The sequence below is a fragment of the Amblyraja radiata genome, chromosome 7 (genome assembly GCF_010909765.2).
Source record: "Amblyraja radiata isolate CabotCenter1 chromosome 7, sAmbRad1.1.pri, whole genome shotgun sequence".
In the NCBI taxonomy this organism is placed as follows: domain Eukaryota; kingdom Metazoa; phylum Chordata; class Chondrichthyes; order Rajiformes; family Rajidae; genus Amblyraja; species Amblyraja radiata.
The window spans coordinates 8,280,227-8,298,077 of NC_045962.1; the positions used below are offsets into that span (position 1 = coordinate 8,280,227).

A 17,851-nucleotide genomic window follows, 5' to 3' on the forward strand; every position below is an offset into this window, starting at 1 on the left:
GCCCACTTCCCGCTAATCCTTTCCTATCCATCTAACTGTGCAGGTGTCTTTCCAATGTTGTTATAGCGCCTGCCTCAACTACTTCCTCTGGCAGCTCGTTCCATACACCCACCACCCTCTGTGTGAAAAAAGTAGCCTCTTGGTTTACTTTTAAATCTTTCTTCTTGCACTGTAAACCGATTCCTTTTGTTCTTCATTTTCCCAATCCTGGTGGGGGAAAAAAGACTCTGTCCATTCACCCTATCTATTCCCCTCAGAATTGTATCCAAGGTCAAGGTTTCAAGGTTCAAGGCCACTTTATTGTCACGTACCAATTAAGGTACAGTGAAATCTGAGTTTCCATACAGCCATATGAAAGTGAAAAGCAACAAGGCACACGGCTACATAAAAGTTAACATAAACATCCACCACAGTGGATTCTACATTCCTCACTGTACTGGAAGGCAATAAAGTTCAAACTTCTTCCTCTTTGTTCTCCCGCGGTCGGGGCAGTCAATCCATCCGCAGCCGGGGCCATCAAAGCCCCCGCAGCCGACGATCGTAGCATCCGTCGGGGTGACCAAAAACTCCCGTGTCGGGGTGGTTGAAACTCTCTCTGTGGCATGGAGCTCCCGAATCGGTCTCTTCTTACCAGAGACCGCGATCCATATCTATAAGATCACTCTCAGTCTCCTGCATTCAAAGGAATGGAGACTATATGACCATAATTGATTGGAGCAGTATTAGGCCATTCCTCCCATCAAGTCTACTCCACCATTCAATCATGGCTGATCTATCTCTCCCTCTCAACCCCATTCTCCTGCCTTCTCCCCATAACCCCTGACACCCATACTAATCAAGAATATGTCAACCTCCGCTTTAAAATTACCCATTGACCTGGCCTCCACAGCTGTCTGTGGCAATGAATTCCACAGATTCACCACCCTCGGGCTAAAGAAATTCCTCCTCTTCACCATTCTAAATGTATGCCTTTTAATTCTGAGGCTGTGCCCTCTGGTCCTAGACTCTCCCACTCGTGAAAACATCTTCTCCACATCCACTCTACCCAAGCCTTTCATTATCCGCTAGGTTTCAATGAGATCCCCCCTCATCCATCCAAAGTCCTGGCCTACGCAACCTCCCCCTTTCCTAAGAAGTGCAATACAGTATATTAAAAAATAAGAATCCCATATAGTTCTGTGTTGGAAGAGGTGGGATGTTATGTACAAAATGTGAAAAGGCGCAAGGTTACATGAGAAGACACGGGGAGCTATCGATGTTGGAAGTTTGAACTAGACACAAATTGCTGGAGGAACTCAGTGGGTCAGGCAGCATCTGTGGTCTTTAGGCTTTAGACTCCAGACTTCAGAGTTATAGCATGGTAACAGGCGCTTCAGCCCTCTGAGTTCGTGCCAACCAGCGATAATCCCGTACGCTAGCACTATCCTACACACTAGGGACAGATTACAAATTTTCACCGAAAACTGGACGTCTTTGGAATGTGGGAGGACATGGGAGGACCTGTAGTAAACCCACGTGGTCATAAGGAGAATGTGCAAACTTCATACAGACAGCACCCGTAGTCAGGAGCGCCAGAGGCGGCGTACAATTGGCAGCCTCGCCAACAATCTGTCTGTGTTTTCATCTTTTTTTTGTCATTTTTATTGTGTTTTAAAAGTTTGTGTAAATGTTCACTGGTTTGTTTTATGTGGGGGGTGGGGGAGGATGTCAGGGGAAACTTTTTTTTTCAATCTCTTACCTTGCGGATTGTTTTCTGGGTCGTATCTCCGGTCGCTCTGCGGCCTAATATCGTGGAGCTGGAGGCCTCGCTCGGGACTGACTTCGAGCCGCACCTCGGGGATGTGGACTTACCATCGGAGCCGATCCCTTGCCTGGGATCGACGCACCAACCGCGGCCTGCGGATTTCACCATCGGGAGCTCGCAGTCTTGGGTAGAGACTGGATGATGAGAGCTCCAACGATGCAGAAGGTTCGACCAGCCCCGACCCGGGATCGGATCACTCGGCGCGGCGGAGCTGAGATTCCCCGTATGCAGGAGCTTGATCGCCCCGACGAGGTGGGTCCGAGCACCGGCTACGGGAGTAAAATCATCCGATCAACAGAAGGCTCGAAGCTCCCGACCACGGGAGAACAAAGAAGGGAAGAAATGTAACTTTTTTTTTGCCTTCCATCACAGTGAGGAATGTGGAGGGGTCACTGTGGTGGATGTTTACCTTAAAATAGATTTTGTGTGTTCAGTTTTTTTAATTTGTATGACTGACTTGGAAAATTAAATTCCTCGTATGTTGCAAAATATACTTGGCTAATAATTTTTTTTAAATCATTATTAAATCGTTGAAAACATTAGCGACGCATTGGTGCTGGTTTCCGACGGGCACGGTGATGGGTGCACCACACATCTCTGTCCTCCATGCAGCTGGCAAGCTCCTCTTTTGTCTCTACACATGCGTCTTCCATCAACATCGTCTTGGTCGGCCGTCCCGGGTCACCATCCATGGGTGGGTTTCCACGGCACAACCCTGTTTGCTGGCATTTCTGGGGGCGGTGGCTGTGACGATCCAGCCTCATCCTTCTCCACCGGATCTTCTCGGTCAGAGGTGGGATCTCCCCGTTGAGCTGGGCGTTGGTGATGTGGTCCATCCAATTGACATTTTGAACTTTTCTGAGCATTCGGGTGTAGGTACCACGGAGGGACTTGGACAGTGCTCGAGTGAGAGTCCATGCCTCACTCCCGTACAATAATATGGTCAAGTATTATTGTATTGTATTGTATTGAACCCGGGTGTCTGGCACTATGAGGCAGCAACTCTACCGCTGCGCCACCGTGCTGACCCAAGGAGGGAAGGGAATGGACAGACGACGTTTTGCGTGAGGGAACTCGGAGAAAAGACTGGAGAAGAGCCATGAGGAAGTGGGGGGTATCATGGGGGAGGGGGCCAGAGTCAGCGAGGGGGACCAGAGGGGAAGAGGTTGGTGCTGCGGGGCGTTGCGATGGCGGTACGTTTGGGACTCACGCGCCACACCAGGCCGTGACGTGCCGGTTCCGGTCCCTCGGGTTGGAGACCTTTGTCGGCCGGCCATCAACAGCGTCCCTCAGCTCCAGTATAGACGCGATGGCGCAGGAAGGGGCGGACCGTCCCGGGGAGTGACAGGAGAAGAGACCAATCCATGCTTGCTGACTGGCAGGAGAGGAGATCGATCTGTGCACGCGCGGTTTTTAAGAATTTTAAACCTCGCTAACTTTTACAATATACCACCGATCGGAACGAAACTAGTTGCACTCGCAGCACAGGAGAACAATGAGTGAGCTGGCGAAAAATCGTAGCGTTATCGCATATCGTTTTTGCACAAATAGAAAAACTACGCAAACCGGAAGATCAGGGCTTTAGTTATAGATAGATAGATAGATAGATAGATAGATAGATAGATAGATAGATAGATAGATAGATAGATAGATAGATAGATAGATAGATAGATAGATAGATAGATAGATAGATAGATAGATAGATAGATAGATAGATAGATAGATAGATAGATAGATAGATAGATAGATAGATAGATAGATGAACCAAAGCCAGGCAAATTGGACTTGCTTTGATGGGTTAGCATGGATGAGTTGGGCCTAAGTATAGAGTCATTCAGCATATAAACAGGCCACTCAGATCCAACTTGCCCATGCCAACGAAGGTGCCCCACCTACACTAGTCCTACATATCCATCTCAAGGTTTGCTGTCTATGACTCTGCACTATATCATGGTAGGACTTGTACAGGAAACTCTGCCTCTGCTAACGGCAACAAGAATGATGCAGGACAAGATGAAGTCATCCCTCCTTCATTTTAATAATTTAGAGTGCTTACGATGTCTGAAATGTTTGTGCGAATGCATACTGGAATCATGGTATGAAATATTGCCAACCTTTCCTCTCAGGTTTTCTTTTACACACAAAAAATGGAACAATATATTTCTTGAGTTGTGGCCAAGGAGACAAATGAAATGGTGAGAAGGAGTTGTTTCAGTACACAAAGTGAAAAAGGTAAATTGTACAACAAGGTTAATGGCATTAAATAGTTGGGAACAGCTCGGCCCAAGTCAGCAGGAAATCACAGAGAGTTGTGGATGTAGCCCAGTCCATCATACGGACCAGACTCCCCACCATCGACTCCATTGTCACTCCACGTTGACTCAGGTATAGCAGCCAACATAATCAAGGTCCAATTACACCATGGTCATTCCCTCTTCTCCCCTCTTCCATGAGGCAAAAGATATAATAGCTTGAAAGCACCCACCACCGGACTCAGGAACAGTTTTTTCCCTTCAGTAATCAGGCTTCTGAATGGTCCTTCCATAACGGAGTACTGTCTGACTCACCTCTATCCAATTGCGGACATTGGGCTTTGCCTCTGGAACTGATGCACTACAACTCTTCTATACAGTATATTCCCCATTGTCCTAGAAACATAGAAACATAGAAAATAGGTGCAGGAGGAGGCCATTCGGCCCTTCGAGCCAGCACCGCCATTCATTGCGATCATGGCTGATCGTCCCCAATCAATAACCTGTGCCTGCCTTCTCCCCTTATCCCTTGATTCCACTAGCCCCTAGAACTCTATCTAACTCTCTTAAATCCATCCAGTGATTTGGCCTCCACTGCCCTCTGTGGCAGGGAATTCCACAAATTCACAACTCTCTGGGTGAAAACGTTTTTTCTCACCTCAGTCTTGAATGACCTCCCCTTTTATTCTAAGACTGTGGCCCCTGGTTCTGGACTCGCCCAACATTGGGAACATTTTTCCTGCATCTAGCTTGTCCAGTCCTTTTATAATTTTATGTTTCTATAAGGGGTCCCCTCATCCTTCTAAACTCCAGTGAATACAAGCCAAGTCTTTTCAATCTTTCCTCAAATGACAGTCCCGCCATCACGGGGATCAATCTTGTGAACCTAAGCTGCACCGCCTCAATCATAAGGATGTCCTTCCTCAAATTAGGAGACCAAAACTGTACGCAATACTCCAGATGTGGTCTTACCCGAGCCCTATACAACTGCAGAACAACCTCTCTACTCCTATACTGAAATCCTCTTGTTATGAAGGCCAACATTCCATTAGCTTTCTTCACTGCCTGCTGTACCTGCACGCCAACTTTCAGCGACCGGTGTACAAGGACACCCAGGTCTCGCTTGTACCTCCCCCTTACATAACCTAACTCCTATCTATTGTACTTTACTTTGATTTGATTGTGTCTATATAATATTATCTGAACGGTTTGGATAGCATGCAAAACAAAGTTTTTCGCTGTACATCGGTACACGTGACAATAATAAACCTAACCTAAATCTATAATAAATTCCCCATAAGATGCTGCTTTGAGAAGGCAGCATCTATCATCAAGGAACTTCACCATCTGGCCCATACCCTCATCTCACTGCTACCATCGGGCAGGAGGTACAGAAGCTTGAAATCCCACACCACCCTGTTTCAGGAAACAATATCTTCCTAAATCCACCTTTTGTTTAGTTTAGTTTGGTTTAGTTTAGTTTAGTTTAGTATATGTAAGTAAGTAAGTCCCCGCACACTGCCACTATCCTACACACTGGGGATAATTTACAATTTTAACCAAGCCTATTAACTTACAGACCTGCACGTATTTGGAGTGTGGAAGCTGTTCCCGAACCTGGTGGTGTGGGACTTCAAGCTTCGACGGTAGCAGTGAGATGAGCGTATGGGCCAGATGGTGATGATCCTTGATGATAGATTGTAGTGTGGGAGGGAACCGGAGATCCTGGAGAATACCCACGCAGGTCACGGGGAGAACGTACAAACTCCCTACAGACAGCATCCGTAGTCAGGATCGAACCCGGGTCCCTGGCATTCTGAGGCAGCAACTCTACCGCTGCGCCACCGTGCCATTCTTGAATTGACATACGCAACTTTTAAACAAAGCATAAAGTGCTGGAGGCATTCATGTGGGTCATGTGGTCTCTGTGGAGGGAATGGACAGACAACATTTCAGATCCAAACTTCAGACTGCCTCCTTCTCCTGACTATCCCTGTCAGCTTAGCCTCTCTGGACCCTTCCATTTCCAACTACCACCCAGTCACGACAAATGCCATCTGTCCATTTCCTCCACAGATGCTGCCTGACCCGCTGAGTTCTTCCAGTACTTTGTGTTTTGCTCAAGATTCCAACATCAGCAATTCATTGTGTCCACATGTTATTGCACAACCTAATCCTACCTCAGCAAATGTACTCCAAGGACCACCTTTGCACTACCATGGACTTTTAAAAAAATTTGAAAGAATATTGTTAAGCTGGAAAGAGTGCAGAAAAGATTTACAAGGATGCTGCCAGGGCACGAAGGCCTGCGCTATAGGGAGAGGTTGAGCAGCCTTGGATATTACTCCTTGGAGCGAGGGAGGATGAGGGGTAACCTTATGGAAACAAGGTCATGAGAAGAATAGATTGGATAAATGCACAGTCTTTTACCCAGAGTGGGCGAATCGAGAATCAGAGGACAAAGGTTTGTGAGGAGGAAAGATGTAATAGTTTAGTTTAGGGATAGTTGCCCCTGAGGGGCAACTTTTTCACACAAAGCGAGGTAGAGATAGAGATATCTGGAGGAGATAGTTGGGCATGTTGATCGGTGTGGGCAAGTTGGGCCGAAGGGCCTGTTTCCACTCTGTATGACCCAATGACTTTAATTATATTTTTGCGCTCATGTGTTGTCTTGTTTTGTCTACTTCCTTTCAGGACTTCATGTGTAATTTATGTATAATTTGTTAGTTGTGTGCTGTCTGTTTCTATGTGTCTGTAATGCTGCTGCAAGCACGATTCTCATTGTCCCAGTACATCACTGTACTCATACCTATGGCAATAAACTAGAACTTGAACTACATCAGCGGAATACAAACCAGATTCAGATGATGTCGCATGTTAAGCTACAATGATGCAAATATTGCAGCAATTTACCATCAAAGAGTCATACAGCATGGAAACAGGCCATTTGCCCACACCGATCAATACGCCCCATCCACACTTGTCCCATCTGCTTGTCTTTGCCCCATATCTCTCTAAACCTATACTATCCATATACCTGTCTAAATGTTTCTTAAACGTTGCAATAGTACCTGCCTCAACTACCTCCTTTGGCACCTCGTTCCATACATCCACCACCCTTTGTGTAAAAAAGTCGGCCTTCAGATTCCTATTAACTCTTTCCTCCCTCACCATAAACCTGGGTCTTCTGCTCCTCCATTCCTAGGGGTGCCAACTTTTTCACTCCCAAATAAGGGGCAAAGGGTCAAAATAAAGGACAAACTTATTGGGGTGACAGAGGAACTGAAGGAAATCCACATTAGGCAGGAAATGGTGTTGGATAGACTGATGGGACTGAAGGCTGATAAATCCCCAGGGACTGATGGTCTGCATCCCCGGGTACTTAAGGAAGTGGCTCTAGAAATTGTGGATGCATTGGTGATCATTTTCCAATGTTCTATCGATTCAGGATCCTGTGGATTGGAGGGTAGCTAATGTTATCCCACTTTTTAAGAAAGACGGGAGAAAAAAAACAGGTTAAAGAATTTAGAACTGAGATGAGGAAACACTTTTTCACAGAGAGAGTTGTGAGTCTGTGGAATTCTCTGCCTCAGAGGGCGATGGAGGCCGGTTCTCTGGATACTTTCAAGAGAGAGCGAGATAGGACTCTTGAAGATAGTGGAGTCAGTGGATATGGGGAGAAGGCAGGAATGGGGCACTGATTGTGGATGATCACATTAAATGGCGGTGCTGGCTTGAAGGGCCAAATGGCCTACTCCTGCACTTATTGTCTATTGTCTATTATAACTCCCGATGGCAATTCGTTGACTGACTCGGCCGTGGCTGGGTGAATGATGAGTTGGCCCGGGTGCTGGACTGCACACAAAGCCCAGCCGGCGGGCCAGCTGAGGAGTTTTGGCCCGGGCGCCGGCGCGCAAAGTCCGGCGCCCCATCCAACTCACGAACCGATGATCGGCCATGGGAAAGAGGGGTGGTGGTGTCGGCGGTAAGCGAAGGTCCGAAGGTCGGACAGCTGGCCGGGCTGCCGACTGACGGGGCCACGGGCGAGGCGCTGCTGCTGCTGCTGCACTCCATGGGCTGCACTACGTCGGGACGGGTGAGGCGGGGCCGGACGCGGCACTCTGACCCGACAGTCCCCTCGACCCGAGTATTAGCAGTCAAATACGGGACAAGGGCGGTCCCATATGGGACAAAGCAATTTAACCCAATATACGGGATGTCCCGGCTAATATGTCCCGGCAACCCTATCCATTCCCCTCAGGCACTCGAGTCCTGGCAACATACTTGTAATAGATTAAGGTCAACAAAGAGAATTTTCAAGGTCAAGGTGGATATGCCAAAGACATGTTTAGTTTAGTTTAGTTCAAACTCCCAATTTTCACTCAATTTACAGATGCAGCATGGAAACAGGCCCTTCGGCCCATCGAGTCCATGACAACCATGCCCATTCACACTAGTTCTATGTTATCCCACTTTCTCATCAACTCCTTTCACACTAGGGACAATTTACAATTTATAGAAGTCAATTAACCTACAAAACCACACGACTCTGGGATGTAGGGGGAATCCAGAGCACCCGGAGAAAACGCACACGCTCACAGGGAGAACGCACAAACTCCACACACAGGCAACACTCATGATCAGGATCAAACCAGGTGTGCCACTGTGCTGCCCATAGCTTTAAGGTGAGAGGGCTAAAGTTTAAAGGAGATGTGCAGAGCAGGGTTTTTTTTTTTAACACAGTTGTTTGTGTCCTTGCCTTGAACTCTCAGCCAGGGGTAGTGGTGGAGGCAGATATAATAGTGGTGTTTAAGAGGCTTTTAGACAGGCACATGGATATTGAGGGACACGGATAACGTGCAGAGGAGGGCAGAGGAGATTAGTTTAAGTTGGTTCTGGCAGCCTCTCCTCTATCTCTAATAAAATTTACAGGAGGTGCTGAATATATCCTCTATAAATCTGGCCCTCATCCCCACTGTATGTTTGCCTGGCCTTTTGCTGCAGTGTTTGTGGGGCTGTCCCACACAAGCATGGGCCGGCGGGGCAATCACCTTTAGCCGGGGGGGAGGGGATATGCGCTTTGTCGGGGCCGGGGATGAGGATGTATATGGACTGACCCTGCCCCTGAGCCGTCAGTCGCCTCCCCTCCCTCCCTCCCTCCCTCCCTCGCTTGCTAGCTCGCTAGCTGAGCGCTGGCGTCGGGCTCTAAGCCCGGCCAGCGCACTGAGGGAAGCAAGCAAGCAAGCAAGCAAGGAGATCTTTGCAACGCTGCGACAGTCACAAGACAGCAGGTAAACCCAGCCTTTGAACTGCATTTTCATTTGCAGACATTTTGTTTGTGGTGTGGGATGTGGAAGCAAGTGACATTGTAATCACTGCGGCGAGGAGTGACTTGGAAAAGCCTTTAATGTGTCAGCCTCTATTTAAATTGGAGTAAATCTTCCCAATGCGTTCAGTAATCTACCTTGCTACTGACCTATACCACCCCAGCGTTGAAATTGTATAATATTTAATGTTGGTGAATCTATATCAAGGTTCTTGCTTCAGATTATCTTAATGCAGACAATTCAGACATTGCACTGTTCGGTGTTTAGATTTGAATGCCGATTGTGAAGTGATATTCAGGCAATGCTATCGCTGTCTGCGATTAGCGTGGGGAGGAATTCAGGGGGTTTCTGCGATGGGGTGAGATCTGTGATGAGGGAATGAATTCCCATTTCCTGCGGGCTCCTTGTCCAGCATTCCGCTAATCGCTCCGGTCGTCTGCCTCCGCCAACATTGGTGCCAGCCAACACATGCAGATGTGAACCATGCTGTAGATGGGTGAATGGGTGAGGGGGGGTAGACCTCCCCTTGCCCCTGGGAGCAGTGTTGCCCAGTTCACCAGTTGCCACACGCTCCCAGCTGTCTACCGTGCCTTGCAAGAAATTATCCCTCGTTGCAAAAAAAATAACACTGACATGTAAAAAAGAAAATGTGTCTGCAGAATGGTAAAGGAATGGTGAAGGTAGACACAAAATGCTGGCGTCACTCAGTGGGACAGGCAGCATCTCTGGAGAGAAGGAATGGGTGACGTTTCGGGTCGAGACCCTTCCTCAGACTCTCACTGAGTGGTGTATTAATTTCATGAAAGATAGACACACAGTGCTGGAGTAACTCAGTGGGTCAGGCCACATCTCTGGAGAAACAGGACGGGCAGTGCTTCGGGTCGGGACCCTTCTCCACACTGTCCATGATTAATTTCATGGCTCAAGAAGATATGGATGAGGGAGCAAGGACCAGCTGATTAGCACAGGTGTCAGGGGTTATGGGCAGAAGGCAGGAGAATGGCATTGAGAGGGAAAGATATCGATCAGCCATGGTTGAATGGCGGAGCAGACCCAACGGGCCAAATAATAATAATGAATAATGGATGGGATTTATATAGCGCCTTTCTAATACTCAAGGCGCTTTACATCGCATTATTCATTCACTCCTCAGTCACACTCGGTGGTGGTAAGCTACTTCTGTAGCCACAGCTGCCCTGGGGCAGACTGACGGAAGCGTGGCTGCCAATCTGCGCCTACGGCCCCTCCGACCACCACCAATCACTCACACACATGCAAAGGTGGGTGAAGTGTCTTGCCCAAGGACACCACGACAGTATGCACTCCAAGCGGGATTCGAACCGGCTACCTTCCGGTTGCCAGCCGAACACTTAGCCCATTGTGCCATTTGTCGTCCCAAATGGCCTAAATCTGCTCCTATCACTTATGAATTTATGAACACGTGAATATAATTTACGAATTCTAAGCTCAAAAGAAAGTGGATTTGACAAATCCAAGTGAGATTCAAAAATAATATTTACAATACAATAAAACAAAACAGAACCCGCCACCCTAATACAAGACAAACAAATATACTAAATAAACTACTATACAACTATGTTATTCTCTCTTTTAGAGAGAGTCAGATAGAGCTCTAGGGGCTAGTGGAATCAAGGGATATGGGGAGAAGGCAGGCACGGGTTATTGATTGTGGACGATCAGCCATGATCGCAATGAATGGCGGTGCTGGCTCGAAAAGCCGAATGGCCTCCTGCACCTATTTTCTATGTTTCTATGTTACAATCCTTGTCAAGGATGCATTCAACTCCATCCTTCTTCTTCTTGCGTATGGCGTGCACAGCCTAAAATTGCAGGACACCTTGTTCTATTTGATCTTATTTGTTTGTGCACGCCAGGTTAATTGCATTCGTCGAAACAGGGCAGACCACGTGAAGGTTGCAATCTCCCACCCCATTCAACCCCCCACACCACCCCATCTCTTTGGGGAAAGTTTGGGGAACTGCCCTGTGTTACTGTGAGAGGTTATGCTTTGGATATTTGGACACCTTCCCTGTGTTTAAGGTTGAGGTTTATTCTTGTCCTGTGTACACAGGCACAGTGAAAAGTTGTATCCTGCAACAAATGTTCGAGCCTTCATCCGGTATCTGTACACTGTGGACGGCTTGATTGTAATCATGTATAGTATTTTCTTTGACTGGATAGCATGCAACAAAATAGGCTGTTCGCTGTACCTCGGTGTATGTGACAATACTAAACCAAACAAAAGAATGGTCTGTTTTGCATGCTATCCACACAGATCGGATAATACCACACATAGACGCAATCCAGTCGACCTCAAGTACAATAGGTAGAGCAATGGAAAAGATGAAGAGTGCAGAATATAGTTATCAGCATTGTAGCGCATCAGTTCCAGAGACAAAGTCCAATGTCTGCAATGGGGTAGAGGTGAATAGGTCAGTACCCTAACTCGTGTTGACAAAGCAAATTAAAATTTGATTAGCAGAATCACATTGCCCTGCTATGCCAAGCATAATATTTGCAGGGACAAAGTCCTCGATAAAGTCCTTACAACAAGAGGAATCGAATATAGGAGCAAAGAGGTCCTTCTGCAGTTGTACAGAGCCCTAGTGAGACTACACCTGGAGTATTGCGTGCAGTTTTGGTCCCCTAATTTGAGGAAGGACATTTTTGCTATTGAGGGAGTGCAGAGTAGGTTTACAAGGTTAATTCCCGGGATGGCGGGACTGTCATCTGCTGAGAGAATGGAGCTGCTGGGCTTGTACACTCTGGAGTTTAGAAGGATGAGAGGATATCTCATTGAAACATATAAGATTGTTAAGTTTGAACACGCTAGAGGCAGGAAACATGTTCCCGATGTTGGGGGAGTCCAGAACCAGGGGCCACAGTTTAAGAATAAGGAGTAAGCCATTTAGAACTGAGACGAGGAAACACTTTTTCCTCACAGAGAGTGGTCAGTCTGTGGAATTCTCTACCTCAGAAGGTGGTGGAGGCGGGTTCTCTGGATGCTTTCAAGAGAGAGCTAGATAGGGCTCTTAAAAATAGCAGAGTCAGGGGATATGGGGAGAAGGCAGGAACGGGGTACTGATTGGGGTTGATCAGCCATAATCACATTGAATGGTGGTGCTGGCTCAAAGGGCCAAATGGCCTACTCCTGCACCTATTGTCTATTGTCTATTGATATCAAGAGTTGATGGATACCATCCTCATCTTCGGATACCCTGTGCGTAGGGGAGAGGGTAGGGCTGAAGATGCCCTGGTTGGGTTGCTCCTGGGCCTGGCCAAGCTGGCCATCTGCGAGTCACGGCGCCAGGCGGAAGTTGGCTCTGCCCGAGCCGGCTGCCTGCCCCTTTTCCGGGGTTACGTCCGCGCCCGAGTGGTGTTAGAGTGGGACTACGCGCTGTCCACGGGCACCCTGAGACTGTTGGACCGTCGGGGGGTGGAATGGATCAGTAAAGATGGAGAAATAATAATTTGAGAATAATTGTTTTGCTTGTTTTGCCATGGTGGGTTTGTTTGTTTTAATTTGAATTGTAAATGGCATTTTTGTAAATCATTGATTCAAATTATTTTTAGTAAAAATAAAATTAAAAAGAATTGATGGTAATAAGCTCTGTTAACGAATGAGAAAGAGCCTACATGGTGACATGAATTAATTTTTCGTTCACTAAACTTTCTTGTATCAAGTTTAAATCTACTGTAAAAAAAAGGCAGCTGCTGTGAATCCCACATTACTGAAAGTTGCAGGGAATAAAAAGTTTTATTTATTCTGTTTTGGGAATGATTGGAAGCACTAGCAGTTATTGCCCCAGTCCTGACTGATCTCCAGAAGGGTTTCAAGTGAGGAGCCACCTTGAACGGGTGGAGTGATTCAAACATGGGATGCAGAACAGTATAGCACAGGAACAGGCCCTTCAGTCCACAATGTCCTTGCCAAACACAATGCCAAGTTAGACTAATCTCTTCTGCCTACAAGTAATCCATATCTTTCCGTTCCCTGCATATCCATGGGCTTAACTAAAAGCATCTTAAACACCAATATCATATCTGCCTCCGCCACCCCCGGCAGCACGTTCCAGGTCTAATAGCCCTGTCCCACGGTACGAGTTCATTCAAGAGCTCTCCCGAGTTAAAAAAAAAATCAAACTCGTAGAATGTACATAGAATGTACGTAGCAGGTACGTCGGAGCTCGGGGACATCTCTTAGCGGCTCGTAACGTTAACGGCAGGTACTCAGGAAACGCGGTAAGCTTGGGAAGACTCATGAAGATTTTTCAACATGTTGAAAAATGTCCACGAGAGCCCCGAGTACCGACGAGCGGCCATTACCGTAAATCTCCGAGTTCGAATCAGGGCATACTCGGGGAGAACTCTTGAATGAACTTGTACAGTGGGACAGGGCTATAACTATCCTCTGTGAAAACCAACGACTTATCCCAAACAACTGCTTTAAACTTTGCCCTTCTCGTCTCAAAGCTCGGCCCAGCGGCAGAGTTGCTGCCTTGCACTGCCAGGGACCCGGGTTCTTTCTTTACCACGGTGCTGTCTGTAGGGAGTTTGCACGTTCTCCCCGTGACCTGCGTGGGTTTTCCCGGGCGCATCGGTTTCCTCCCACACACTCCAAAGACGTACAGGTTTGAAGTTTAATTGGCCGGGGTAAAAACTGTACATTGTCCCGAGTGTGTAAGATGGTGCTAGTGTATATGGTGACCGTTGGTCAGCGTGTACTCGCTAGGCCGAAGGCCTGTTTCTGTGCTGTATCTCTAAAGTCTAGTCTTTGACATTTTTACCCTGCTAGAAATTAAAATTTGAGTATTTACCTATATATATCCCTCATAATTTTATATACTTCTGTCGGGTCTCTCTTCAGCCTCTGATGTTCCAGAGAAAACAATTCTAATTTCTCCAACCACTCCTCATCACTAACTTCCGGTTAGTCATAAAAACATGGAAAAAGTTATAAGATTATTCCAAATTACAAAACAGGAACACTTTGAATTCGGGGATAAACCCCACAAACTTCTGGCACGCCAACTGAAAAAACGGGAAAAAGACCAAGCAATTTTAAAGATTAAATCAGATAGAGGGGAATTATTAACACTACCCAATGATATCAATAAAAGATTTGCTCAATTTTACCAGAATTTATACACATCCAAAACGCTAACAGACAATAATAAAGTTTCAGAGTTCCTGGACAATTGTAATCTTCCAAAACTAGAATTGAAGGAACAAGAGGAACTGGGAGCACAAATTACATCTAAGGAAATAGAAGACACAATAAGCACACTAAAAAATGGAAAAACACCAGGACCAGACGGATTCAGTAATGAATTTTATAAAAGTTTTTATGACATAGTTACACCACGTTTACAGAAAATGTATACATATGCTTTTAAAGAACAAATCCTACCTGAAACATTAGCAGAATCAACGATTACATTAATACTTAAAAAAGATAAAGACATAGAAGAACCAGGCTCATACAGAGCTATTGCATTGTTAAATACGGATCAAAAAATATTAGCGAAAACACTAGCTAGAAGACTAAGTAAATATGTTAGTAAATTAATAAACGAGGATCAAACGGGATTTATACCCAAGAGACACTCATTTAATAAACTGAGACGTTTGCTTAACATAATGCATTCACACAAACCTCAAGAACAAGAGTTATCAATCATTTCATTGGACGCAGAAAAATCATTTGATCAAGTAGATTGGGATTATATGATTAAAGTATTGCAAAAATTTCAAATGGGAGAGAACTTCATCGCATGGATAAAATTATTATATAACAAACCTACGGCTAGAATATTAACTAATAATATACTATCTACGAAATTCCAATTATCAAGGGGCAATAGACAAGGATGTTCATTATCACCGCTGTTATTTGCTCCGGTAATTGAACCATTAGCCGAAAAAATCAGAACACACCCGGATATTTACGGTTATAATACAAAATACTCAAATAACATAATATCTTTATATGCAGACGATGTACTACTGTACATCACAAAACCCCAAATTAGTATACCAAACATACTAAATCTAATTGAGGACTTTGGATCTTTCTCAGGATACAGAATAAATTGGAACAAAAGTGAAATTATGTCGATAAAACCGAAAGACTCAACACCTCTTAAAATTCCCCTTTAAAATAGCCACAGAAAAATTTAAATATTTGGGAATTGAAATTACTAGAAACTATCATGCTATGTTTAATGCCAATTATAGTCCCTTACTTAAGAAACTAAATACTCTAATCAAATTCTGGAAAACGCTCCCAATGTCTTTCAAAAGGGAACTGCGCTCCCAATGTCTTTAATAGGTCGAATAAATGCTATAAAAATGATTTTTCTACCACAAATCCTATATCTATTTCAATCAATCCCTATATATCTTCCAAAAAAGTTTTTCAAAAAACTGGACTCAGACATTACAAATTTTATATGGGACTATAAATCCCACAGAATACAAAGAACACACCTGAGTAAACCCAAAGAGCTGGATGGTCTAGCACTCCCTAACTTTGTGTACTATAATTGGGCAGTAAATATTAGAAATATGATTCACCTGCTGGACAACTCTGCCCAGCAGGTGGACTGGATTGTAATGGAGAGAGAGGACTGCTCTCCATGCAATATAGGAGCGACTCTCCTCTCACCAATGAATCTGAATAACAAAAATTACAATAAAAATCCAATTATACATAGCACAATTGGAACTTGGAAACAAATAAAACAGAATCTAAAATTAAGAAATCTATCTCTTTTATCGCCAATAATCAATAATCCGTCGTTTAATCCTTCTACTATAGATAAATCATTTACACAATGGGAAAGAATAGGAATCAAAACGTTCGGAGACTTGTATGAATTTGGAAAATTATTATCATTTCAACAATTACAACTGAAACATAATTTGAGAAATAATCAATATTTTAAATATCTTCAAATGTGTGACTATCTGAAAAAATACACAAAAGACTATCATAACATGCCTCCAGACTTACTGGACGAAGCAATGAAGACAAAGGCCGAATAAGCAAACCTAATATCATACTTATATAACACTATTTTAAATATAGAAATACCTACAACTGATGGTATTAGAAGAGACTGGGAACAAGAACTAGCTATAAAAATTTCAAAAGAGAGCAGGGATAAACACTTACTATATGTGCATAAATGCTCGATCAACGTAAGACATACTCTAATTCAATTCAAAACATTACTATTCAAAAACCAAAATAAATAAACTTTTCCCTAACGTCTCACCCATTTGTGATAAATGTCAGTCTCAAGACGCTACCATAGCGCACTCTTTTGTTTTTTGTATAAAAATCCAAAAATTCTGGAATGAAATATTTCAAATTTTCACAAAATTATTTAAAATAAAACTGATATCAAAAGCAGAATGGATTATTTTTGGAATAACGGAAGGTAGCCCTGAACTAAACATGTTTCAAAATAATTTATTTAATTACGGGCTAATAACGGGAAAAAAGCTTATACTTAAATTCTGGAAAATCGCTCCTATACCAACAATACAAATGTGGATTTCAAACATGTTCGAAACATTACACCTGGAAGATATGAGACTCCTCCTCGCAGGCAAAGCAGACCACTTCCAAAAGACGTGGTCTGCATTTATGAGCTTACTAGAAGCATAAGGTGCAACAGTAATTTTAAAAATAAATGGTGCCAGGATCTGGTAACGGGGGATGAAAAATATGGTTGGTATATCCCTTTTTGCGGAGTTTTTATTATAGAGCGATTGTTTTCTTACTTTCTTTCTTTTCTAGGGTCTATTTCTTAACTTTCTTCTCTAACTCTCTCTCTAATGGGCTCTCTTTTTCCAACACTTTCCTGCACTTTCACGACTCTTTCTCACTTTTCTTACTTCTTTTATTTCTATCTTTCTTAAAAAAAATAAAATTAAAATAAATAGAATACATAAATAAATAAATAAATAAATAAAAACATGGAAAATAGATGCAGGTGTAAGCCATTCGGCCCTTCGAGCATGCACCGCCATTCAATATAATCATGGCTGATTATCCACAATCAGTAAACCGTTCCTGCCTTCTCCTCATATCCCTCAATTCTGTTAGCCCTAAGAGCTATATCCAACTCTCTTGAAAACATCCAGTGAATTGGCCTCCACTGCCTTCTGTGGCAGAGAATACCACAGATTCACAACTCTCTGGGTGAAAACGTTTTTCCTCATCTCAATCCTAAATGGCCTACCCCTTATTCTTAAATTGGGACCCTTGGTTCTGGACTCCCCCAACATCGGGAAAAATTTCCTGCTTCTAGCCTGTCCAATCCCTTAAGAATTTTTATATGTTTCTATAAGATCTCATTCTTCTAAATTCCAGTGAATATAAGCCCAGTCGATCCATTCTTTCATCATACGTCAGTCCCGCCATCCCGGGAGTTAAC

At 44.5% G+C, this 17,851-nt stretch overlaps 1 protein-coding gene across 2 annotated transcripts in view; it reads left to right on the top strand.

Moving 5' to 3' along the window:
• Positions 1–9,230: 9,230 nt before the first annotated feature.
• b3galt1 (beta-1,3-galactosyltransferase 1) overlaps positions 9,231–17,851 on the top strand; it is an 80,182-nt gene continuing 71,561 nt past the window's right edge. For both annotated transcript variants that reach the window (XM_033023652.1, XM_033023653.1), the window contains exon 1: positions 9,231–9,347. The gene's annotated coding sequence lies outside the window, so the exon portion shown is untranslated. The remainder of the gene's footprint in view (positions 9,348–17,851) is intronic.